This window comes from Macrobrachium rosenbergii, chromosome 5 (assembly GCF_040412425.1).
Source record: "Macrobrachium rosenbergii isolate ZJJX-2024 chromosome 5, ASM4041242v1, whole genome shotgun sequence".
NCBI lineage: Eukaryota > Metazoa > Arthropoda > Malacostraca > Decapoda > Palaemonidae > Macrobrachium > Macrobrachium rosenbergii.
Genome location: NC_089745.1, coordinates 10,869,558 through 10,895,763, shown reverse-complemented (window position 1 = coordinate 10,895,763; position 26,206 = coordinate 10,869,558). Strand labels below are relative to the sequence as shown.

The 26,206-nt window shown below is 36.2% G+C and overlaps 1 protein-coding gene across 1 annotated transcript in view; it reads left to right on the top strand.

The window, feature by feature from the left end:
* Pglym78 (phosphoglyceromutase 78) overlaps positions 1-26,206 on the top strand; it is a 150,922-nt gene that overhangs the window by 2,799 nt on the left and 121,917 nt on the right. The window contains exon 2 of the mRNA XM_067103570.1: positions 454-520. The gene's annotated coding sequence lies outside the window, so the exon portion shown is untranslated. The remainder of the gene's footprint in view (positions 1-453; positions 521-26,206) is intronic.

Sequence of the window (26,206 nt, the reverse complement as noted above, 5' to 3'; positions counted from 1 at the left end):
CAAGGAAATGTTTTGTCACTCTCTTCGTTTGCGTTTCTCATAGATATTACAATGCAATAGGTGGTCAGAGATGGAAGAGGGGTTTTAGACAGGAGTGGTGATGAAAAGTTAAGTCTTAGAATGTGCAGGTGGTGCTGCTTTGATCAGCAAAACCCCTCGGGAGTTGCAAGGCTTGCTTGATAGAATGCATTATGTATATGGAGAGATGGGACTTGAAATGGATCTAGGAAGGCCGGAAGTAGTGAAGGACTGTATGTTACTTTTTTATTTGTCTTATTTGTTATTAATTATCAGATTTATTTTTCTTTGTTATTTCTCACATAGTTTATTCTTTACATCTCAGTGTCCTGGGCTGCTTTCCCTTTTGAGTCCCTTGGGCTTGTAGTTTTCTGCCTTTCCAGCAAGAGTTGCAGCTTGCTTGTAATGATAATGATATCAGTAATATCATTACAGGTGCGGTAACCATCTTCAGCGTGTGCTCGTGATTGTACCTGTGTCCAGTGGATGAAGAAACATTAAGGTAAGGTAGCTAAACTCTCCTTAGTACCATCTCTTTAGCATTATTATTATGAACGCCATTTTGTTTTGAAAAATAATATTCATTGGTATGAAAATAACTGGGAAACTCTGATGACTACCGAATGTGTAGGCTAGTTTAGCATCGTCCGAGCACGTGGCCCGGTCTTGGCTTCCACTTGTTAATCCATAAATAGCCTAATCCAACGTAGAAGAAACATCTTTAACCATGGAGGCCGAATCGAGTATATAGCCTAGGGCAGTACCCCAGCTAGCGTAAAAATATTCAAATAATGTTGTCTCTTTTTTCAAAATCTTTGAAACCGGTCGTTGTGAGCGAGACCACTAGCTTGTCGATGGCCTAGCGTCTTCATCGTTGTCAGTAATCGAGCTTTATTTTTTTTATCGGCACTTAGTTCATACTTGTGTATACCGTTAGACCTAGCAGTAATTGAATAGAACAGTGGTTCAGAATGATGATATCATTATAACCATCAGTGTAACAGTTTATTATGCTGCAAGCCTAGGAAAGTTTTTTTTATTGTGCTGCTCTAAATTTGAAATTACTGATATTGACCAGTAGAATTCAGCAGGGAAGATATAAGAACAGTTATCACTGACTGACCTTCATCTCGACCTTGCTTGACCCACATAAACTCACGAACTGTGAAGGACTGGCCTGTTAAACGCGGTTTGGGACTGAATTGGGACTTTGCAAGTTCACAGTTTTTCGAAGAATCGGTTTCTCGCCATGTTGTAACTCAGTAAGAAAGTATATTATCACGTTTTGTGATTTTTTGAACTTTTGGGATATAAATATAAGAGCCTCTGTTGGGTCCTTCAGGTTTTACAGTTTGTTGTTCAGTGCCCTTATATTTGAACACACAAATAATGTAAATAAAGAACAGGGGATGGTGCCAGAGATAGATAGATAGATAGATAGATAGATTATGTATATGTGTGTGTGTTGTGTGCATCGAGTCGAAATACTTTGATATAATATTGATTGTATTTATAATTTGGCTCTGATTTCTTCCTTATGGTTATTTTTTTTTTACCTGTCCTTACACATCGATGAGATTTCATTGTTTAAATTTACAATAGATCCTCAACTTTATATTTTTGAAGTTGTAGTGCGGAACTCCCACTTCCAGTTGTTTTTAAAGCCTTTCTTTTTTCCATGTCTGTACGGCGTACTATATCTAATCGATGGTAAATTGTAGTGATTGTGTCGTTGCTATTGCTGGCTGTCCAGATCTTTTCTGCATTTATGGTGTTAAACCATTCCAGTTTTCTCGTGGTGCAAGTCTGTTCTTTGACCTTGACTGCAGTTCTGGGTAGGACTTGGCTGCGTTCTACTCGATGATAAGGACCAATTCTTACTAGAATTTGGATACGAGGACCTCGTGTGTTCATGCTGGTCAGTAAAGGCCCTGTGTACGTACATGGCACAGGTGAATGGCTTGATGCGTTTAGACTGTACGCACTCCTCCTTTAATACCGGGTATGTCCATTTGCTGCGCTATCCACCTATCAATCAAGTTCACCTTTGTGTTACCAAACGGCCAGTACTTCAGAGAAAGGCATTAACTCGTCTGAACTTTCAGCATCCATAATGCAGAGTCACCTTGGGGAGTTGTATCTTGAAGTAGGTTAATGTTTTCTACGGGAGATTTTAGGGAAATTCGATCGGGAACTAATGAAAACACGATTTCATTGAGAAACCCATCGGCAAGACTGACAGCCCTTAAACCACGTAGGCTAATCTGCTTATTGTATTGGTATTACCAAATGGTAACATTTGATTTTTCGAGTAATTTCATTTGACACAGGAATGTGTTACTTTTTTTTTTTGGTAATTTTTCGTTAGACCCCAGCCAGCCATTTTTGTATAAAAACCATTTTGGGTTTTTCATGCAAAAATGGCTAGGAAATGATAGGGCACAAGAAGAACCTGAAAATACCGACCTAACGTACCCTAGGGGTGTTTACTGGTTGCAATTTTGCCGTATTAGCTATGGAGGAGGTGGTGGGGCTGGTATTGTCTTACCTTATAATTGGTAATTTGATTAATTTATGTATTGAGAAGAAAATTTTTGTTTTGATGTTTTACCCATGAAAAATATAAATTATAATGTTGGTGGTGACTGGATTCTTCCGAAAAATAACCTTTTTTTGTATATGCGAAATTAACCAAAAGCCTTCTTGTAGATCGTGGTACTTACCTACACACTCCTCCGGTTCATGGACCAGTCGCATAGGAGCATATTTATAGATATGGAAGTTAACCATAAAATTCCCATTTTCTTTCGTGTAAGGCAGTCGAAAATTATGGTTTTTAGCTGGTATAACTTCGTTAAAAACATTTCAATACCTATATTCTAGTTACGTACAATTGTATTCTTGGAGGAAGATATAGGCTGATTTCAGGGCTATGCAGGGTATTTATGAGGGACGATTTTAACTGGTTCATTGCATAATTTTTATAACGTAGCTATATGGAGTAACACTGTACAGTTGACTAATAAAAAACCGAGTTAACAGTGTAAGCCTACTGTCCATTACGTTTTCTGAACTTCATTATTTTAACTTTCTACGTGGATATTCACCCCCCACCCCCACAGTGGTCATGGCCTTGGCTGATTCGAAAATGTGATATCAGCATAATGGTACATTTTATCATTACGCTTTAGTATTTTGAATTGTGAGTAGCTCATTATTTTGAAAGAACTTCTGGTGCTGTTGGCGTTTCTGTGACTAAAGAATTTGATTGGAGTCCCTCAGGGTGCAGTTTTCTCCACTTTACATCCTCCTGTCCTGGGCACCTATATTGATTATTCTGTTTTTTTTTTTTTTTGTAATATGAGTTTCGTCCTCACATTCTGTCTGGAAATGGAGGCTTCCAGGCTTATTTCCCTGTAATTGTAGGCTTACTGGTCTATTTCCCAGGAAATTGAAGCTTCCTGACTTATTTCCCTGGGAATTGAGGCTTCCTGACTTATTTTCCTGGAAATTGAGGCTTCCTGACATATTTCCATGGAAATTGAGGCTTCCTGACTTATTTCCCCGGAAATTTATTCTTCCTGACTATTTCCCTGCAAACTGAGGCTTCCTGCCAGATGTCCTTGGATACTGGGGCTTCCTTACTTATTTCTCTGGGAAATGAGGCTTCCTGACTTACTTACTTCCTATTGTTTTAAGGCGTTTCCGTTGATAGCAGGGGCTTCTGACTAACTGATAAAACTTTTTGGGGCCTACTGTTTGAAGTATTCAAAGGAACTCCTCTTCAGCGCTCTGTCTAGTATTCTTGTGTGAATGTTAGTGAAATTCAGATATTCAGCTCACGCTCGTATCAAGAAATTTGGGACAAGAGTAGAGTGTTGTTAAGTTTAATTCTGCTCCAGAATCTTTGGGACGTCATTTGGGTTTCAAGTTCTCCTCCGGCCGTTCTGGGTGTTCTATCATTTGGAAAAGTTTTATTTTTCCGGTTTGGACTAGGCTTTCTTTTGTTATTCACCTTCATAAGGTTGGATTAAAAGTCTTCCGGCTTATGAATAGCTTATCAATGACCTCTGAGCACCCAACAAAGGTGAATGACCTTTCTCGGTTACTGTTGGCCTACAATTGTCGACCTTACTGTTGGAACTAGAAAGTTGTATGGATATGGGCCACTGACTCCTTGGCCTTTTGACGCCTATTGAGGCTTCACTTTACTCTCTCTCTCTCTCTCTCTCTCTCTCTCTCTCTCTCTCTCTCTCTCTCTCTCTCTCTCTCTAACCCGAACCCCAAGTGAAAAAATGCACACATACACACAAAGAATGTTATCATGACCTCAAGGCCTATTTAGTTCATAATGACTTTGTTTTGTAGATGGCTCTGCCACCAGTTGTATCATGAAGTTCAAGACATCGTGTTTTGTTACAGTTATACGACCAACTTAGGCTTCCTGTAACTTATTACGGTTCTTTTTGTATGAAACTGGGAAATATATCTATATCAATATCTATATCTATATACATGTATGTACACACACACAACACACACACAACACACACACACACACACACATATATATATATATATATATATATATATGTGTGTAATAATATATGTTATAATATGTATGTATGTATGTATGTATGTATGTATATATGTCCCACATATTAAGCCACAAATATAATTTAATATAGGATTCACTGTACCTTGGGAATAACTTCTGCCAGGGAATTTTAACTGATGAGTGTATCTGTCCCTGCCAGGACTCGAATTCTAGCTGGGGCAGATAGACTTATCAGGTATAATCGTAGCCAGGGAGCAAATGCACTTCTCAATAATAATTTCCCTTAGGTGGGAAAAGCCCGGGTTCGAATCCCGACCAGGGCAGATGCACTGACAATTATGATTTCCTTGTTTGGTGAATTCGATGATAAATTATATTTGAGGCATAATCTTTTTCGAGTGTTAAATAGATAAGCATGTATCATTAAAAATTCATATATATATATTTATATATATATATATATATATATATATATATATATATATATATATATATATATATATATATATATATATATGTATGTATATATAATATATATATATATACTGTGTGTGCGTGTGGTGCTCTGACAGCACTACCTCTTACGGAGATAATAATAATAATAATAATAATAATAATAATAATAATAATAATAATAATAATTGAAGGGGAAACTGCCTGCAATAGTTTTCTATCTTGCAAAACAAAGTAGAAGTAAAACAAAAGAAAGAAGCCTTCAAGAGCATTTTAACTCAAAAGCTTGAAGCTATTGTTTCATTTGGCTCTAAATGAGTTAAGCAAGAAAACCGCCTGGGATTTTATTTCTCCAAAAATAATAAATCGTAATATAAAACGTACCTCACCGCACCCTCGTCTGCCACTCCACTGCTGCGACAGAACCGTGAACTAAAAAGCATTGCTTGCAATGCCATGGAAAACGTGCACCCTCTCGATCGCTACTGATTACCATTTTCCAGATCTCTCTCCGGTACCTCCCACCAACTTTGTCATATATTTTCCACAAGCCATTATACCTTCAAGTAAAAAAAAAAAAAATACTGAAATAATATGAATGCCTCGATGATACTTTCGTTTACGGTATTCAAGCTACACTAAGTCTAACCTTCTAGGCCATACGAACACATGCACAAAGAAAAAATTTTCTCACAATCACAAGCGCAAACATATATACATAGGCATTTCAGACCTGGATATATATATATATATATATATATATATATATATATATATATATATATATATATATATATATATATTCATGAATGATCTTTCGACGATGATCTTTTTCGACGTCAGATAGTTTCGCTAAAAAACTAACTTTTTTTCTTTTTTATGATTTTAATTTATGTTTCGTAGATCAGATTAGGCATTCTTTTAGATTTTGTAGTTTATAAGCATCCATTTCACGGATAAATAGGTTCCCGTTCTTTATTATTATTATTATTATTATTATTATTATTATTATTGTGTGTGTGTGTGTATAATATTATTATTATTATTATTGTGTGTGTGTGTGTGTGTGGCCACGCTTTCAACTTAGTTGACAAGCGGCATGCTACAGTAGAGTCCTAAAACCTTCGATAGTGAAAGCAGCCTACGGAAAAAATGAATAGGCAAGGACTAAACTATATCCGCGATAAAACAAAGAAAAACATAAGAGGTAACATTTCAACTTTGAAAGGAGACATGCCAACCTGCGCAATAAAAATTGATTTGCAGCTGTTTTTAACGTCTGCTGAAGTTGCAGCGATTCAAATAGCATACATAGGTAGGAAGATCATTCCATAATCTGGTCACAGCTGGAACGAAATTATAGAAGACTCCGTGGTACTGTGCCTCACAAAAAAAAAGTACTACTGGTGAATCACATAATCTGGGAAAATCTGAATGAAAAGGACGATCAGCACTGTGAACACTTTTGCAAAGCAAGCTCAGCATGTCAGTCGAATGGGGTTAATGGAATGGTATTAGTATTAAATAAAGGTCAAGTTTTTTATCTGTTTACGATGCGAGTCAGTTGCTGATTACCGAACCGGGAACAATTATCAAAACAAGTAAAAAATGTGCCGAAGTTTCTTCGGCGCAATCTAGTTTTCTGTATAGCGTATAATCAAGGCCACCGAAAATAGATCTATCTTTCGGTGGTATCGATATAATGCCCATGAAACTTTAACCACGACCGGGTGGTGGCCTGTCCCATATCGTTGCCAGACGCACGATTATGGCTAACTTTAACCTTAAATAAATTAAAAACTACTTAGGCTAGAGGGCTGCAATTTGGTATGTTTGATGATTGGAGGGTGGATGATCAACATAGCAATTTACAGCCCTCCAGTCTCAGTAGTTTTTAAGATCTGAGGGGGACAGAAAAAGTGCGGACGGACTTTTGCAGAAAACTAAAACGGCAGAATAAAAGCATATATCTTCAAAAACTGTGAAATAATTCTTTAATATAACGACACGTAATTTTAGATGAGTTGCATGAGTTTTATTAGGTTTAACTTTATTCCTCTTAAAATGCCATGCACTAATTTTAGCTAAATCTCTGTTAAGAGAATCGTTATATGTTGTTTATAAATAGTCAGCGAATACTTATGAGGCAGATGTAGATTCCTTTTGCTAGACTAAAAGAATTCTGGAAGGTTTTATTTATTATCGGAGCATTATGCAACGTTCCGAGTTGAAAGAACAAAATTAAAATACTTGGCTGAAAGTAGGAAATATGACAGCCCGAGGATATGTAATTATTCATACTTAACAAAAAGACAGTGGGCGCAAAATGACCATGGTATCTCAATGTCATTCAAAATGCCGAAGACTGTACGAAGTTCCAGTTGCCTTCTATCGCTATATAAAAATGACAGGACTTTCTGGTGACCAGCAGTCAAACTGCACCCGCTAAAAGCGCCTACCTGTTACCCCCGAATGAATGGAAAAATCAGTGATGGCCGTTTTTCACAAGCACGGTGTTTGCTTAGCCCCGTCCACCTGCTTGAATGCATCCCACAACGTACAGCCTCAACCACCGACGAGTCCCCCCCCCGGGCTGTTTGACAAACCCAGCTACGTGTTTGTCATCTCTTTCGTTTATTATGGCGTGTGTTTGTTCTTTCCCTCGTTTTATAATCATCATCCTGTCTCTCGTGTCCTCCAGGAGAATGGCGCTGTCGTCAGGTATACGGCTCGTCCATTTAGTCAGATAAATCGGACCCCTAATTTAGGTTGAAGGAATACACACACACACACACACACACACACACACACACGGTCTAGCCACGCTTTCTTTTATATTGGTCTTCTGTTTCTCCGTTACATTCTTCTTCTTCCTGATCACAGAGGCTTGATTTCAACGTTGAAATTCACGTGCGATTTTCCATAGTCATCGACGAACTGAAAAGAACGATTTTTTTTTTTTATTTTATCGATTTGTGTAGTAAAGGTGCGCAGATAACCCATTCTCTCTCTCTCTCTCTCTCTCTCTCTCTCTCTCTCTCTCTCTCTCTCTCTCTCTCTCACACAAAGCGTCAGGTAGATGTAACGAATGTTAATGAACATAAGTGATCAGTTTAATTGCAGTAGGCAGATGATGGAGACTTGACTAAAATTAAGACAACTGACGCACCCACCTGATCATAATTGTTTTCAGCAAGTGCTTTTGACATGAAGTTGCTAACCCCCCACCCCCACCACCCCACCCTTCTCCATTATGATTGAAACCCACCACAGTCAGTCTAGTAACTACCATTGATATGCAGCTGACTTCTCAGATCACCAGTGGGCTCTAACGGAACAGGCCTAAATCTCTCTCTCATGTCTGGGTATCGAATGCCGACTTTCCTGCTATTGAGATTTTCATCAGGACCACTTCATTCATGTATGTTTCTGTACGCCCATGAAATGTGTAACTCATTGAATAATGTAATACCATTCATTATGTTTCTGTAAGCCCATGAAATGTGTAATTCTGAATACTTTAATACCATTCATGTGTGTGTGTACGCCCATGAAATGTGTAACTCTTGAATAATGTAATACCATTCATTATGTGTATGTACGCCCATGAAATGTGTAACTCTGAATACTTTAATACCATTCATGTATGTGTGTACGCCCATGTGTATGTAACTCTGGTGCTAGTGCCATAATCACTTCATGTGTAGAAACGCCTGTAAATGTAGCTCTTGAATAATTGAATACCATTCATATGTGTGTTTATGTATTCCCATGAAATGTGTAACTCTGAATAATGTAATACCATTCATGTATGTGTATGTGCGCCCATGAAATGTGTAACTCTGAATAATTCAATCACCATTTAACAGCGGTTCCGGAAATAGCCAATTCTACCCAATCCTCTAACTGATATGCAAATATGCCGGGCACTGATAAGCATTAAAGGGAGGTGTTTTTAGACTCACCATCACTGCAGAATATCTTTTATGAGAGGATGGCAAGACGACGATGCAACGACTGGCCACCAATTTTAGGAAAAGGAAATGAGACTTAGGCTTGATAGCATTGTTTCGCAAGAATTATGGGTATGGAGAAATCGTCCTCAGGTGACATTACTGTAGAAGAAACCATGTCCGCAAGGGGAGGTTCTGAGAAGGAAAGTTCTCTGCTTGTGTGTGTGTGTGTGTGTGTGTGTGTGTATGTTTTTGTGTATGGGGGTGTGTGGATTTGGATAAATATACGGCGGTTATTTTGTAAGGATGACTCGGAGAACGGGCGAAGAAGTACAAATGCGTTAGTCCGAGGATTGTATGGATAAGACCAGGGTGTATAAGGTATGTCTGGATATGGGATAGATTCCAAAGAAATGGGCTGGATGAATAATTGTTCTTTTGCATAAGGATAAAGGTGATTAAGGGGACAATAAAAATTTTATAGGCATAGAGTTACTTAATAGATAAGGTGAAGATTTTGATGGATAAGGGATAGATTTTATTAAATGAAAATGGAAACCAGGAAGATGGAGTTACGGGTGTTGACATTGATAGCGGAAGAATGGAAGCAACTGACTCAAGTAAGTGTTGGGGAGCAAAGTGTTCTGTGGAAGTAAATTGTGGATGCAGAAAGTGAACGAAAGAAACATTTTGAAGCTGATGACACGACTAGTTTGTGTAATGTATGTGGTGTAAGAAGAAAAGAAAGTTTGAGAAATATGGAGGTACGAAGAAAGGGCGTTGGGTCGGGTATGATACATGAAACATACGTACCGGGGTCCAAGCGATGTCAGGCAGGGCAGCCGAGACCACAGGTCTACCCCAAAGCCAAATCAAAAATTCCTTCAAAGAAGGCATCCATTAACACCCCCATACAAAATCAGGAATAAAAGCACGTTAAAAGAAAAAGAAGAAGAAGAAAAAATATAAGTAGTAAAAGTATGAACCAGAGTATCCTGAGATGGTGCGGTCATGTGAAAAGAATTGATGACAATAGGTTCTTAAACAGAGTATACAATTTAAATGTGTTACGAAGCGGAAGACCTAGAAAGTGCTGGACAGATAGAGTAAGGAGGCATTTGCAAAGAAGTGTGAGAGTACGCTCAACATCGAGGTGAGTGGCGTAATGTGTTCAATGAAATTCGATGTGTTGCTGACGATCATCATGTATAGGTGAATGAAAGGGCCATTTTTGTGGAAGATTTTTGCAAGGAGTTTCTCCACTATTCAGCAGTTATACGAGTATACTGATGTGGCAGTGACTGCTGTCTTTTTTTTTTTTAAGCTCCCCTCCTGATAGTGTGTGTATTGTATATATGTATATATATTATATATACATTTATATATATATATATATATATATATATATATATATATATATATATATATATATATATATATATATATATATATATATATCAGCAGAGATTATCAGACGATGAGGGCAGAACAATCCTTTGAAAGCTTATAACTTTTTTGAATAAAAATCTCTGCTAGATAGCATCCTGGTTAAATGAGGTCCTATTATTAATTGTTTTAATTTACAGAACAATATGCAGAGATCAGGCATATATATATATATATATACATATATATGTGTATATATACATATATATACACACATATATATGTATTTATCTACACACACACACACACACACACACACACACACACATATATATACATATATATATATATATATATATGACTTATATATAGGTTACTTTTATTTAGTAAATTTGATGAAAGTTTAATTCAACTTATGAAAGTTTCAGTCCTTTAATGAATCCATTCTTCCGCTTGTGGGAATTATAAAACTTTCACAGTTTTATTATATAAGGAAGCACGTTCACATTTTTGGTGGTCCTCTTGGCGTACGAATTAATGTGTGTTGTGCAAGCAATTAAATGCCTTTCTCATGCAGGAGGCTGCCCCATCGTTTACATACATGTTTAGTGTTTAGCCCTGTATGGATGTGTATTGTATGTTAAGTAAAATATTTTTGCCCAATCATTACGCATGGAAGGTATTGCATGTATACACACACATATGTATGTGTATGTATATGTATATATATATATATATATATATATATATATATATATATATATATGTATATATATTTATGTATATAAATTCATATACATTCATATATATATCTATAAATTTACTCTATTTATTTATTTATTTATTTATTTATTTATAAATAAAAACATCAAACAAAAAAGTTGACAGAATGCATAGGTTTAGTACAGGGGGCCCCAAATCTTGTTCAGTACTCACGGCATAGTTTCTTTTGTAGCAATAAACTGATATGATCATAAGCTCGGTATATTTTTTAATGTTTGTTAGTGGACTGTGATGTCCAACGAATATTACTCTCATAAATCCGGTTTCTCTCTTCTTTAAATCTATTCCTTTGAAAGCGAATCTGAAAGGAATTCTAATAATGTCATTAAATGATAAGTCGTTCTTTATTTTGAAAAAGGATGCATCTCTCCATTCCGCTTTGTACTTGACGTTAATGACGAATTCGTTTTCCGTAATTCCAAATTTCATGAAACCTTGCTCTTAAAAAATTTCCTTAGGCTACAATCTTTGGTAATCAACTTGCGTATCATAATCAGATCCGTCTTGAAAAGACACTTCGTTTTAATTCTACAAGGGTCTATGCCAATCGGGAATTCAATGATACAGTAGAGGTGAAAGAAGGCCCAAGCGCTGTAATGTAGGTTTTATTTTTACATCTAAGACATGAGATAAGCAGGGAATTTTCTGGACTAAAATGAGACGGTAAGTTACACTGTGTGCTCGTCTTGCACAGAGATAGGGGAGCTTACAGCCATTACTCAAGAAAAATTGTTGATTTTTTTTTCCATTAACGTGCTGTTTATTTCCCCGTATGCTTCCAAAATCCGTCGTTATTCCCGGATTTTACTTCCAGGGGCGTGTTTGGCATTTTTTTCTCGGTCAGACACACTTTTCTCTCTTTAACCATCCCCCTACCTATCCCCCTCTTTTGGGGAGGAGAGAGACCCACTTTCTTCTCTTAGAATTTTTTCTACGTTCTTTTGGGAGGGAGCAAGGTAGCATGCGCAAGACATTTATTTGCCTGTCTGTTCACAGCCCAAATAATAATTGCAATTAAAGCAATGGATTTCCGTCGTTTTCCTGCCCCTTCACGTTTTATTTGAAGGTCTCAAACAGACCTGTATTTTTCCTGATGAATGCAAAAATGCTTAGTTAAGGGGATGTAACGCCATTGCGGACGAGGAAGATTCAGTCTGAAATTGCAACTGCCAGAAATGAAATAAAGGAGCTTTTCAGTCTGTGCATTCTGGGAAATCAAGCTTTAAGACTTCAGCTCAAGAACTTTAGGAAGCATAGACTTGCGTGACTGACTGAAATTTTGGGGTTTTCGAGGGAGGTAAGATGGATAAGTTCAGAAGGAAAGATTCGGGTTTGCTAGATGATAAGTAGTGCTAGGACAGACACATCAGATCTTGTAACATACATAGACTGTCATGCATGTGCTTAAACTCTAAAAAAAAAAAAAAAAAAAAATGCAAGGGGTTTCCACAAGGATTTCCTTTCATTTACATTAGTTGTTTCCGGTTACAGCATTAGTTAGGCCTATACCGTTTAGTAATTCATTAGTTATATTTAAATGAAGTAGTTATAATGATTGAAGCTTGGGTGAGAGAAATGAAAAATTAGAAACAAAAAACGCGCCGAAGTTTCTTTGGCGGAATCGACTTTTCTGTACAGCGCACAATGCTGTATGAAAGTTTCAGCCACGGCCCATGAAACTCAGCCACGGTCCGGTGATGGCCTGTGTTGTTGGTACCTAGAGCGGTGCCAGAAGTATGATTATGGCTAACTTAACCTTAACTAAAATAAAAACTACTGAGGCTAGAGGCTGCAATTTGGATTTGATGACTGGAGGTGGATGATCAACATACCAGTTTGCAAACCCTCTAGCCTCAATAGTTTTAAGATCTGGAGGCGGACAGAAAAAGTACTCATGGACAGAAAACTAAAACCAAACTGTAGAGCTTCTTGAAATTTAGGTGAGAGAAAAACATTACTCAGTCTGTCCTTACAGCAAGGCTGTAGATAGATATAAAAACACCGACAGAGGAATTTTCCAAGAAATGAATCTTAGAATATTTTCATTTAATGTCCCAAAACGTTTATATTAATGCATTTTCCTTGACTTCGGATCTAGACCTTCCTTCTATCTGTGTTTCTGTTTCCATTTCCTTTTTCTTGTCTTCGACCTGGGCTCAGAATGGCATTAAATTGCCTTCTTCATCAGCCTTTGCTTTTAAAAACGAACAGATAGAAATGTTATTAAGTAGATGGTGTGTCCCTATCAAGAGAGAATGTTCTCTTATAACGTTTTCGTTGAGTTTTCTGTTCTAGAAAAAAGAACACTGACAGCATCAAATCTTATGAGACGGCTTCTGAAAAACACACACACACACACACACACACACACAGGTGAAAGGAAATTGTCAGGAAAACGGGCACTCAGAGATCTACAGTCTTTGTAACCAGGGACTTACCAGGCTTCGGTAATACCACTTTTCATTATCTTTTCTGGATAATATACAGCTCAAGGCGACTGATTCGCTTCTGCAGCACTCTTCTTGAACTTTTCTGTCTGATTGTGCTGTCATCGTGAGACTGAAAGGAATGAAAATGCTGTTCTTTGACTCCTGAACCAGAAAAGTTCTGGATGTAATAGATTTCTTTCAAAATCAACCACTCTTCTGACATGAATTTGTGTGCGCATGCCTGTATCTCGCATTTACGGCGTTACTCTCTCTGTCTCTCCCTTTCCCTTACCCTGCATTAAATAAACTTACCTAATTTGTTATGGGTTTGTATTCTCATAGATATAGTGAATGAATTCGCAAAATCCACACACACTTACACACACATTCACACACACACACACACACACACACACACACACACACACACATATATATATATATATATATATATATATATATATATATATATATATATATATATATATAGATATATAATATATATATATTATATAAAGACAAAAATGTGAAAATGTAAATGCTATATTTCAGGATAAACTCTCTCTCCTCAGGAGAGAGACAGTTTAGTCTCTAAACATTTATTTCTACATTTTAACGTTTTATGGGCTCGCGCCTATTGATAAAAATTCTGTTTTAAAAAATGTTTCAAAGTCATTATATACATATATATATATATATATATATATATATATATATATATATATATATATATATATATATATATATATTTGTGTGTGTGTGTGAGTGTGTGTGCGTGTGCAATGTGTGTGTGGGTTTAAGGTGTGCAAAGAAATCTATAAAAGAGAAATTTCCTTCCGTTAGGTTCACGAAAACGACGGACTCGTGGAAAGCAGCCGCCAGGGAATCATAAATCAAGAGAGTATTTCCAGACAGTCAGAGCCTCAATTCCCTTCGTTTTATTTTCACTTCTGGACCCAAATTCAACGTTGTTTGTTGTTATTACTTAAAGCTGGCCTTCTACCAGCACAGACTTTCACGTGCCCTTCTGAAATTCGTTCCAGGAAGCATTCCAGAAAATCGTTCCAGAAAGCGATTCAGAAAGTCGATCCAAAAAGTCGTCCCAGAAAGTCGTTCCAGAAAGTGTTCCAGAAAGAATTCAGAACGTTCTGAAAGTAATTCTAGAACGTCGTTCCAGAAGGGTTCCAGAAAATCGTTCCAAAGCATTCAGAAAATCGTTCCAGAAAGTATTCCAAAAAGGCGTTCGGAATGTCGTTCCAGAAAGTCATTCCAGAAAGTCGTTCCAGAAAGGTTCTAGATGTCATCTTCGTCGGTCAACGTTCCGGACCTTTCGGCAACTCATTCAGAGTGAAAGGCCGCTCGAGTCAGAAAGGATTCATTCATGTGACCCACGCTCGGTTTTTTTTTTTTTTACCGTCCGGTTTTTATTTTTTCCCTCTGTCTGTTATTTTGTTCATTCACCTTAAGAGGCGAGAATAAATAGAGGGACGTCCATTCTACGCTGGGCATTTTTCCTCTCGAAAGTGTTTGATGCGCAGATAGCGTTCGATTGCAAGAATGGGGAAGTTGTAAAGTTGAAACTTGCGTCTTTTATCCTTTCGGTGGGATGGAATTATTTGGAGAGGGGTTTGTTTGCTTGTTGGCCCCTTCTTGCTTGTTTGTTTGTTTGTTATGTATCATTTTGCATTTAAATAATAATAATGATAATATTTATTTCAGCTCAGGGCCATGATATAAGATATACAAAGTGGAGACAATACAAACCACAGAATCTAGATACACGAGATAAAGTAATAAAAACGATAATTGGCAATATCCACACAGTTACTGAAGTAGTAGCAAAAGTAGTAATTATAATAGTGGTAATGACAGTAATGATATTGGGAATAATAATAAAAATATTAAAAATTATATAACAGTTAGAAACAGATTGCATATAGAAGCAGAAAATATCGAAAATAAAATGACAGCTGGTTGCAGCTTGATTATCGAAACAAGGGCGACTACAAAAGTATAATTTCACCAAGATCTTTCGTCATCATATTTCAGGTTTAAGAAATGTAAATGCAGGAAAGTCTGTCCTTTGTTGATGCTTATGCCGAAGGTCTCATTTCTGTGTGAGAATGAGAAACGTTTCATGTTTCTGTGTGAGGAGGAGAAATGTTGCATGTTTTGGTGTGAGGCTGAGTAATATTTCTTTACTTTGTATGAGAATGAGAAATATTTCTTGCTGTGTAAGGAGAATTGAGAAATATTTCTTGTTTGTGTGCGGGAACGATTAATATTTCTTGTCTTGTGTGAATAACTGAGAAATAAGTGTGTTTGTTCTTTGTGAGAGTTGAGAATTTTTTCCCCTGTGGGATTGAGAAACATTTCTTGGTTCCCTGTGAGAATGACAAATAATTCTTCTGTGTGAAAATTGAGGAATAATTTTTGTGTGGAAATTGAGAAATATTAATTTTTCCGCGAGAGTGAGAAATATTTCAGGTTTTCTTGTGGGGATAAGAAGGATTCCTTGGTTTTGTAAGAAAATAGTTAATTTTTTTGCTTTTCCTAGGGAATGGGAAATGTATCTCGATCTGTAAGATAATTGAGAAGTATTTTTTATACCTTTGTCTGAGGAACTGAGAAATTTTTCTTGTTCTGTGTGCGAATGAGATATGCGTCTTGTCTGTATGTGAGAATTGAAAAATACATCTTGTTCTGTGTGACATATTTCTAGTCAGTAGACGACTAGACATATTTCCTGTTTTTCTGTCGGAATGATAATTACTTATTCTATATGCTGATGAGACATATTTCTCGCTCTTTGTGAAAATTAGCAACACTTCTTCATGCAGCAATGATCACATTTCTGTAAACGAATGACAAAATATTTATTGCACATATCATTCGGCGTTTATGGCCCTTCACGTAATGACGCCGGTTAAATAAAATCAGTCAGTTAGTGTGCATATCATTTTGTGGAATATGATTGGTGTAACAATTATTAATACTAACTTTCTTTTGGGTACTTGCGACAACACTTTACATCCAATTGACCATTGATACTTCAGAGAATGGGAATGATTACGGTTACTCGTTTTTGCACTACTTTTTTATGAGAGTCACCTCCAGTGTGGTGCCGTCAGTGCACCTCATGCGGTGCAATGTAGGCATTACTTACAGTTCTTTGCAGCGTCCCTTCGGCACCTAGCTGCAACCTCTTTCATTCCTTTTACTGTACCTCCTTTCATATTCTCTTTCTTTCAGCTTACAGTCCACCCTCGGCTAGCAATTGATTCTTAGAGTCATAGTGCAAGTGCGAGGTTTTCCTCCTGTTACACCTTTCAAACTTCTTCACTGTCAATTTCCGTTTCAGCGCTGAATGGCCTTAGTTTCCCCAGTGCTTGGCATGTATGCCTAAAATCTATAAATCAATCAGTCAATCAACCTCCAGTGTTGAGAGGTCTGTCACGTTGTTTTATTGCTCAAGGTTGACTTCTAGTATTTTAGGCTACGGTTACGTGTTGAGGGTAATAGGAGTCTCTCTCTCTCTCTCTCTCTCTCTCTCTCTCTCTCTCTCTCTCTCTCTCTCTCTCTCTCTCTCTAAGTTAACAGATTGAACAGATTAATGAATATGTAAATTTGTGGGAGACAACAGGATTTTTGATGCACAATTTTTGTTTTATTTTTCAACGATATCGTGATAGCAAATCTGCACAGAAGAACATAAGACGGGAGAAAGTTCCACCTTCCAGAAATGAAAAACATGGCAACCCTCGTTTTGCGAATGCCAACAACTAACATTGTTGTTATTATTATCATTATTATTTTCGTCATTGTTGACATTCTATGTTTAGTAATATGCAGAAGAATAACAAATTGGCGACCAAGTTAAATTTCGCAAATGTGATGATTTCCGGTACATTGAAAAAGACTTAATATATAAATGATCAGTGTGAGTTAGGCATTCGTTTCCTCACGTTTTAAATACAAAGGATCTTGAGACGATATTTCAGTGGTAAATTTCGGTATCACAGAGAAAGAAACAGTGAATGAATGAGTCGTGTAGTACCAGGTTCACCGCTTTCCATTGAGTGAATGTAGGAAGAGATGACCTTACAGGTGTTACAAGGCCAACTGATGCAGTGATAGAACAGGAGCACTGATTAAACGAATTGCCTTTGATTCAAACCTGTCGAGAATGGAAACATGAGTAAAGCGCCCTGAAAATATATATATATATATATATATATATATATATATATATATATATATATATATATATATATATATATATATATATATATATATATATATATATTGTTAGGAACAATCGTTTGTCGATTGTTCCTTAATGGATTGTTGCCTCGTTTGTTTTTAATTACTGTTGAGTTGACGTCTGTTGGATGGCGTCAAACTTCGTCAGTCAGGTTCTGGAGGGCGAAACGACTGGTGGTCCAAGGCAGCAGAGCAGATCAGCCGTGGAGAGTTTTTGAGGACGAGATGGTTGCCGTGTCGGCTCTGTCATGGTCGTCGTTATCGAAGAAGGACGTCAGTACTGCCATAGGGACGAGACGGTTGTCGTATCGGCTCTGTCTTGATCGTCCGGCATTGGACTGTAGTCCTCATTGTTTGAGGAAGTGTTCCTGTTTGCTTTGTGCATCCGTGTTATGCTGCTCTGCTGTTAAATTAATTGTATTATGCTACCTGTTTTTTTTACTGTTGATTGCTTATTATTATTTTGCTGGTTATTTCGAGTTTGTTATTAATTGTTATTATGCTCCCCACTGTCATTTATTATACTTTTCATGTATTGCTGTTACTACTGTATGCTGCTTTAGCGCTATTTTGAGCCGTCTGTTTTTTGATCTTAAATTGTTGATTTGCCCATTGACTTAGTTTTGATTAATTTGCCTGTTTTAAGTGTACTTTATGTTAATGATTATTTTGTGTGTTTTTCGCCACCCAGAACCTTGACTCACTGTAAATATGTAAATAACTAATTTGTAATAAACTAATATTAAGGTAACTTTTTTTTGTATTTGTTCTGCTCCTCCCTCCTTTGTTTGTCACCTCTCGTCAGTCATTACAGCTCAACTGCTTGTTTTTTAAAGAACCTGTCGATCTCGAGAGGCGAGATCATAATATATATATATATATATATATATATATATATATATATATATATATATATATTATATATATAGAGAGAGAGAGAGAGAGAGAGAGAGAGAGAGAGAGAGAGAGAGAGAGAGAGAGAGAGAGAGAGAGAGAGAGAGAGATTATTATACATATATATATATATATATATATATATATATATATATATATATATATATATATATATATATATATATAGAGAGAGAGAGAGAGAGAGAGAGAGAGAGAGATATATATATATATATATATATATATATATATATATATATATATATATATATATATATATATATATAGAGAGAGAGAGAGAGAGAGAGAGAGAGAGAGAGAGAGAGAGAGAGGGGGATGTGTCTAACTTTTTCAGTATCAGAAATTTTTCACTTGTCGTCAACGCAGCTTTCATATTATTTATGTTAGAGATGCGTATCACGTTGAGTGGAACATTTTTTAGTGCATAAATGGGAAAATAATGAAATCGTCTTATGAGCAAACCAAGTTAAATCTCATGGTGATATAAGTAACCATCCACAAACTTGATCATTTTGAGGTCAGTGTTTTGCATGAACTTGTACATAACACATGAACAAATACTTAGGGTATACGTTTTGTGCTTGGAAATGAAGCCCATATAAACATGGTTAGAATACGCTTATTCAAGCACCAACACTATAAAATCATAATACCATAATACCTTAATATTATATATAATTTTATTCACTGATTAGACGTCTGGCCCGAAGAGACGCAAGAAAAACATCTGATCTAAGAAGAAGAAGAAGAAGAAGGAGGAGGAGGAGGAGGAGGAGGAGGAAAAGAAGGAGCTATGTTTATTGTAGGATGAGAAAGGATGAAAGGGGAGAGATTTGAAAGAATATTGCTTAACAGGGCCTGTCTGTCTGTGTTCCTGTTGTTTACGACCATACCAATCCTCCGGTGTTTTTTTTTTTCTCTCCTGTTTTTTTCGTTTCCTCTTCAATCCGTCATAAAACATCTTGAATAATTCATGACTCTCTTGCTCATCTGGGAGAATCTGGTCTCTCTCTCTCTCTCTCTCTCTCTCTCTCTCTCTCTCTCTCTCTCTCTCTCTCTCTCTCCAGTGATTTTCAGTGTTGCGACGCTTTTTTTATCTCTTCCTCTCTCCTTCGCCAAATAATCTCTCTCTCTCTCTCTCTCTCTCTCTCTCTCTCTCTCTCTCTCTTTAATAATTTTTAGTGTTGCGGCGCTTTTTATCTGGCTCTCATATGCCAAATAATTTCTCTCTCTCTCTCTCTCTCTCTCTCTCTCTCTCTCTCTCTAATACTACGTATAACCTGGGTATGAGATGAACTGTGTGTTTAACAGTAAAAGTACATAGTATTAGATGAGTTACGCCGTCGAGTTCTAGAGGTTCAAAGGCTAGAAATTTGATAAATTTGTTCAGTTATTAACAGTTTTTAATAAAAATTTTTGTCCGGGATGAGGTTGCTAGGCCCGCGCGTACTCCACGGGTATTCAAGGGGCTCATGGGCCGAAAGCGTCTGGCATCTCTTTGTGGCCACCCATCTAAGGAGTAACCAGACTCAAACTTGTTCAGGTTCTTTAATGGGATGCAAACGGCATAGCGAATGCGTTACAACAGTCAGGTTATTATTATTATTATTATTATTATTATTATTATTATTATTATTATTTCGAAGACTTTGGAGGACCTTGGGGCATCTGTCAATATATTTTCCGGATGATGCTTTGATATATTGTAGTAATATTTTATTGTCTACTTACAGATTCGATGACGCCGTTATTCTTGTTATTTTCTTTGTGTAGATTCTAATCTATGTCAAGGTTGTTCGTTTGTTCATTAAATCACCTACCTTTCTTATTGCATCTATACATCCAAAATTGTTTTCTAGTTATTGCCCCTCTTTCATAACTGTCGGTATCGTCATCCGTAATATTTTACTGCAATTGTTCTAAAGGAAAGGTAACCCCCGTAGGGGGCTAGTGCCGGCAGTGGACCTCGTGCAGTGCACTGTAGGCAATACTTAAGGTTCTCTGCAGCGTGCCTTCGGCCCCTAGCTGCAACCCCTTTCGTTCTTTTAACTGTACCTCCTTTCGTATTCTACTTTCCACCCTCTTCTAACAACTGCGAGGTTTTCCTCCTGTTACACCTTTCAGATCTTTTGCTGTCAATTTCCGTTTCAGCATTGAATGAGCTGATAGGTCCCAGTGCTTGGTCTTTGGCGTAGATTCTATATTTAATTCAATTAAAGGGAAATAACGTTTTATATTTGGTTACTGAATTAATGACTTGTTTATCATTTCCAGGGGAGTCCCTTAGTAAAATAAACGTCTATTTTGCCTGAAATTCTGCAGTAATCTTAATTAGATTCCTATGGAAATAACATTACACCACTAGATCACAGAAAATGATACAGATTTTTGTACGAAATGCAATGGACAGCGTTATCACTTTATGCTGTATAAAAATCCAGAGGTTCATCGTCTGATAGATCCTTTATTTGTTGTCATATGGATTAAGTTATACTTTGATGGTTCCCACTGTAGATAAGCTAATTGTATTCGACTTGCCAGTCAGTTCGTTATTCCAGTATGACTCCGTAATGGGTTGTTTTCTTTCAATTCTCTTTTATGAAAAATATTACGTTTTTTAGTTTTCTGTAAAAGAAAACTGTTGTGCCGGCTTTGTCTGTCCGTCCGCACTTTTTTTCTGACCGCCCTCAGATCTTATTAAAAATTACTGAGGCTAGAGGGCTGCAAAATGGCATGTTGATCATCCACCTCCAATCATCAAACACACCAAATTGCAGCCCTCTAGCCTTAGTAATTTTTTTTTTATTTAAAGTTAAAGTTAGCAATAATCGTCCATCTGGCAACGATATAGGCCAGGTCACCACCGGGCCGTGGTTAAAGTCTCGTGGGCCGCGGCTCATACAGCATTATACTGAGACCACCGAAAGATAGATCTGTTTTTGGTGGCCTTGATTATACGATGCAGCGGCTGTACAGAAAACTCGATTGCGCCGAAGAAACTTCGGCGCATTTTTTACTTGTTTTATTCAGGTTTATACTTGCTTTGTTGTTAATTTGAAAAGGAGAAAAGCAAGCTAACTGTATAAAATATCAGAGTGAAATAAAATCAGGTTATAAATAAGGGTTCATACCAATACGTACACAACCTTCTTAACTGTTTTTCTTTATTCATTTGCTTTTCTTCATGTTTTCAATCTAATTTTAATTGGGAAAGAAAGTGCTTGGACTGGAACCTTGTAAAAGTGGAATTCAAATACAGGTTTTATTTAATTGCCTTTATTTAAAAGAAATACAAATTGATAACAAATGGTTCCAAATAGAGACTTACAAACTAGAGTGTTGCTTGCAATCCAGTCTGCAAACAGCAGTCTGTAATTGCATAAGACAGCTGACAGTTAGAACAGAATTAACATTAGGCAACGAGCTAGGACACAATAGAGTTTTGTTAAATAGTGATAATTTTTATCTTCATAATAAATATGATAACAATGAGTGGAATTTCTGTGTACTAAAAACAATTTGATGATATGATTAAGTACGTAATAAAAATAACTGGCATTTTTATAGTGGAGATACTGAAGGCTGTGTTTCATGTTTATGACGTGTCAAGTGAAGTGTGTTTGTTATAATTATCATATTTGTTATATCAAGTGAAGTGTGTTTGTTATAATTATCATGTTTGTTATAAAACCATTTAACGAAAGCTGAATCACATCACTTCACTCTCACGGGGCTGGCTGGCCTGGAGGGTTCAATTTGAACCGATAGGAAAACGGGAAAGAGGGATGTAGTCCGAGAGGTTGGACAGCCCGCTGGAACGGCTGCTGACAAGGGAAAGGCGGAAAGGAATGCTGGGGAGAGTGGAAAGAGGTGCGATAAGGAACTTTTTTTTTCTAACTCTGTCTACGGTGCTCCGCTCGAAGCGTGCTGTATGTAGATGGTTTTGAAAGTTCGGGGCTTTCGCGTCGTAACCTTGGAGCCTAAGGAAATGGTTCTAACCTGTTTTTTCCTGCGTCTTAACAAAGAGAATCATTCTTGCTGATTCTTAACACTGGCTTGTGCTACAGCAAGGTCATTTGAATGTTTATCCAAGTTTACACTCACTATTTTATTTTTTCTTTTCCATTTTCTTCTCAGTTTTTAAATCTGACTTCCTTCGCTTTACCTGAATTTTATCATTTAAGCAATGCAGTCAGTTCAATGAACGATTTTTTCTGATTATGAATAATTTATTGATTTATATCGTCTGGCGTCGGAACGACTATTCTTATTACGACTCTTGGCACATTGCGAAAGAAAAAATAAAGTAATAATTCTATTTGGACCCACTTTTGATAAAGGCACCTTAATCTAAAGTTAGACAAAACGGAAGAATCACACGAACAACATGAAAGAATTTTGTGCAGTTTTATTCATCATTTTGTCAATTAATCCGAGAGCTTTCATTTTCGGAATGATCGTCAATTTTGATACACAAAATTTTAAACTTATTTACTTAAAAAAAAAAAAAAACTGGTGGTAGGGACGTCTGTTTATATGTATCTCAAATGAACATCATTAAAATTTCAATTTAAACTTTACCGTTTTACGAGAAAATTTTAACAATAAACAGACTCCATTATTATTTTAGTTATTCGTGCGATATGTCTACATAAATCTAATTTCAGTCCTAAGTAACTATTATCATACTACTGTACGAGTCAAAAGAATATCATAGGAACCGAGCCATGTCATGATTCAGATAGTAAGCTGTATCATCTCAGTTTCATAAACGTGTAAGCAAAACGGGTAGCTCACTTCAACTCATGTTAAAGAACAAGAGCCGTTTTTGTTCTGAAATGCTCTTGTCAGCTGTTTCTTAGCAACAGTTAAAAATCAGGTGATCACGAAAAAGTCAAATAAGAATATTTGGAACCCACAGCTCATTTTAACTCATGTTAAAGAACAAGAGCCATTTTTGTTCTGAAATGCTCTTCGTCAGCTGTTTCTTAGCAACGGCTAAAAATCAGGTGATCACGAAAATTAAAGGAAAATGTTGGGAACCCGCTTACGTTACGGCTTATTAACAGCTCATATCGGTTTCAGATCAATGTTCAAAAATAAAAAAAAACAGGATGTTTCTCTTGTTCCCTTGAAGATTCCCTTTCGTCCCTCCCTTAATTACTATCCAGTTACCTCCTTTTCGTCCATTTCCTTAGCAAATCGGAACGAATATGAATCGGTCTTGTGGTTAACGAGTTTTTTTTTTTTTTTCCTGATTAGCTTGTCTTCGGAAATATCAAGGTAGGACTAAACGCGAATAATAGTCGCCACGTCAAATTTACTGAAAATACTGTACATCCTCTTTCTAAATTTTCTTGAAGCCCTGTTTATATATATATATATATATATATATATATATATATATATATATATATATATATATATATATATATATATATATATATATCTATATATATATCTATATATATATACATACATAAGTGTCTGTGTGTTTATGGGTGTGTGTATATGTATGTATGTACAGTATGTATGTGTGGAGAGACATGGGGGGTGTTAGAGGAATAGGAATGAAGGGGAGGCGAGAGGGGAATTGAGGGGAGAAGCAAAACTGGCCCGGCCCTGAATTAAAAAGGCATCAAATTTTGCCTTCAAATATTTTATCCAAAACAAACACAATTCATATTTCAAAAGTAAAAAAAAAAATTCTGTTCACATTTCCATCAATCCTGCAAGAACAGAAAAAGTTATGCATCACAATGTGACGTGTATATTTGTACCTAGCCTAGAAAATAAACTTCTACAAAATGATTCACATGGAGAGAACTTAAAACTAAAGATAAATTACTTAGGGATGGCAATCCATAAGATTCAAAAGTCCGGCGACATTCACTCTAACAGGTGGCGCTGGGTTCACCTAAGTCCGCCGACACTTACTCTGACAGATGGCGCTGGGTAACACTGTCACCTAAGTCCGCCGACACTCACTCTAACAGATGGCGCTGGGTTCACCTAACAGAATGAATTCGAGTAACAGTTTCTCAGCAAGACCAAAAAAGTATGTGAGCTCTAGAGTGCAATATGCTGTTATCACATCAAGACACATTATAAATTGAACATTTGAGTACATTTAAATTCAAAATGTTTTTAATTTTATTAATAATAAAAGATTAAATGCTAAATTTATGACACAATTTCGATTGTAAAATTTAGCTTCAGCTAACGAAACAAAATTTAACTAATGAAATCTATTGACGTTTTTTATATATTGCTATGCTGTTATCCATTTCTTGAGTGCATTCAAAATCCGGTCTATTATATTCAAATCCATTCTTTATTGTATTTTACTCTAGTTTATTATTATCCTTGCTTATTTCTCACGTTCACTGTACCTTTTTTAGCCTTGCATCTTTTTTTTTTTATTTTTAATTTTTTCTCTTAACCTAAGACTTAATTTATACTCTTAACATTAAGGTATAGCCTACATGAAAGACTTCCAGCTTTACATATATATATATATATATATATATATATATATATATATATATATATATATATATATATATCTATACATACATACATACATATATACATATATATATATACATATATATATATATACATACTTATATACATACATGGATATGTATATGAAGTGATACATCCACCGAACAAGGTAAGGGTGTGTATAAAATCAAAATTATCATTAAAAGATTGCTTATTGCAAACTTTATCATCATCTCCAGTATGTGTCTAAGAGAAAATTTGCCAACATTCACCATTTATATATAATATATATATAGGTGTCTGTGCGTGAGAGAGATAAAAGGTAGAGAATCTGGCCCACTTCTGAATGAACAGAAAGGTGTCCAATTTTTACCCGTAGGTAATCCATCCAAAATTGTTCAAAATCCAAATTTCAGAACAAAAAAGAATATGTTCTTTATCATCATGATAAGACCCCCTCCAAAAAAAAAAAAGTGAGAGATGTAGCACAATATGTTTCTGTACAAAACTGTGAACTAAATGTGTACAATACAGTGTAAGGCACATCCGGTTTAAGCTAATGAACAGCTGAATGTTGAAAGATGGGTCCTGCATACATAGTATGCACATAGCGAGACTAAGGGTAATTGAAATGTCTGTCGTATGCAGCTTTAACAATTTGTATATATGTTAAAATTCTAAATATCATCTCATCCATTGCTGAAGCAAACCAGTGAAGTGCTGGGTTAATAAGCAATGATTTTAAGTTCCTCATTGTCTACGAATATTTGTATTTGTGTATTCGAGTGTATTTAACAGCTTTTGGTAATGGTTAAAAATATGATTTAATAGCTGTCGATAATGGTTAAAGGTACGAACTTTTAAAAGTCACCTTTAGTTTTTAATTTACCTCTAGAGTAATTTTTTTAGAATTTCTTGACATTCAATCATTCTCTTTTGTCTCG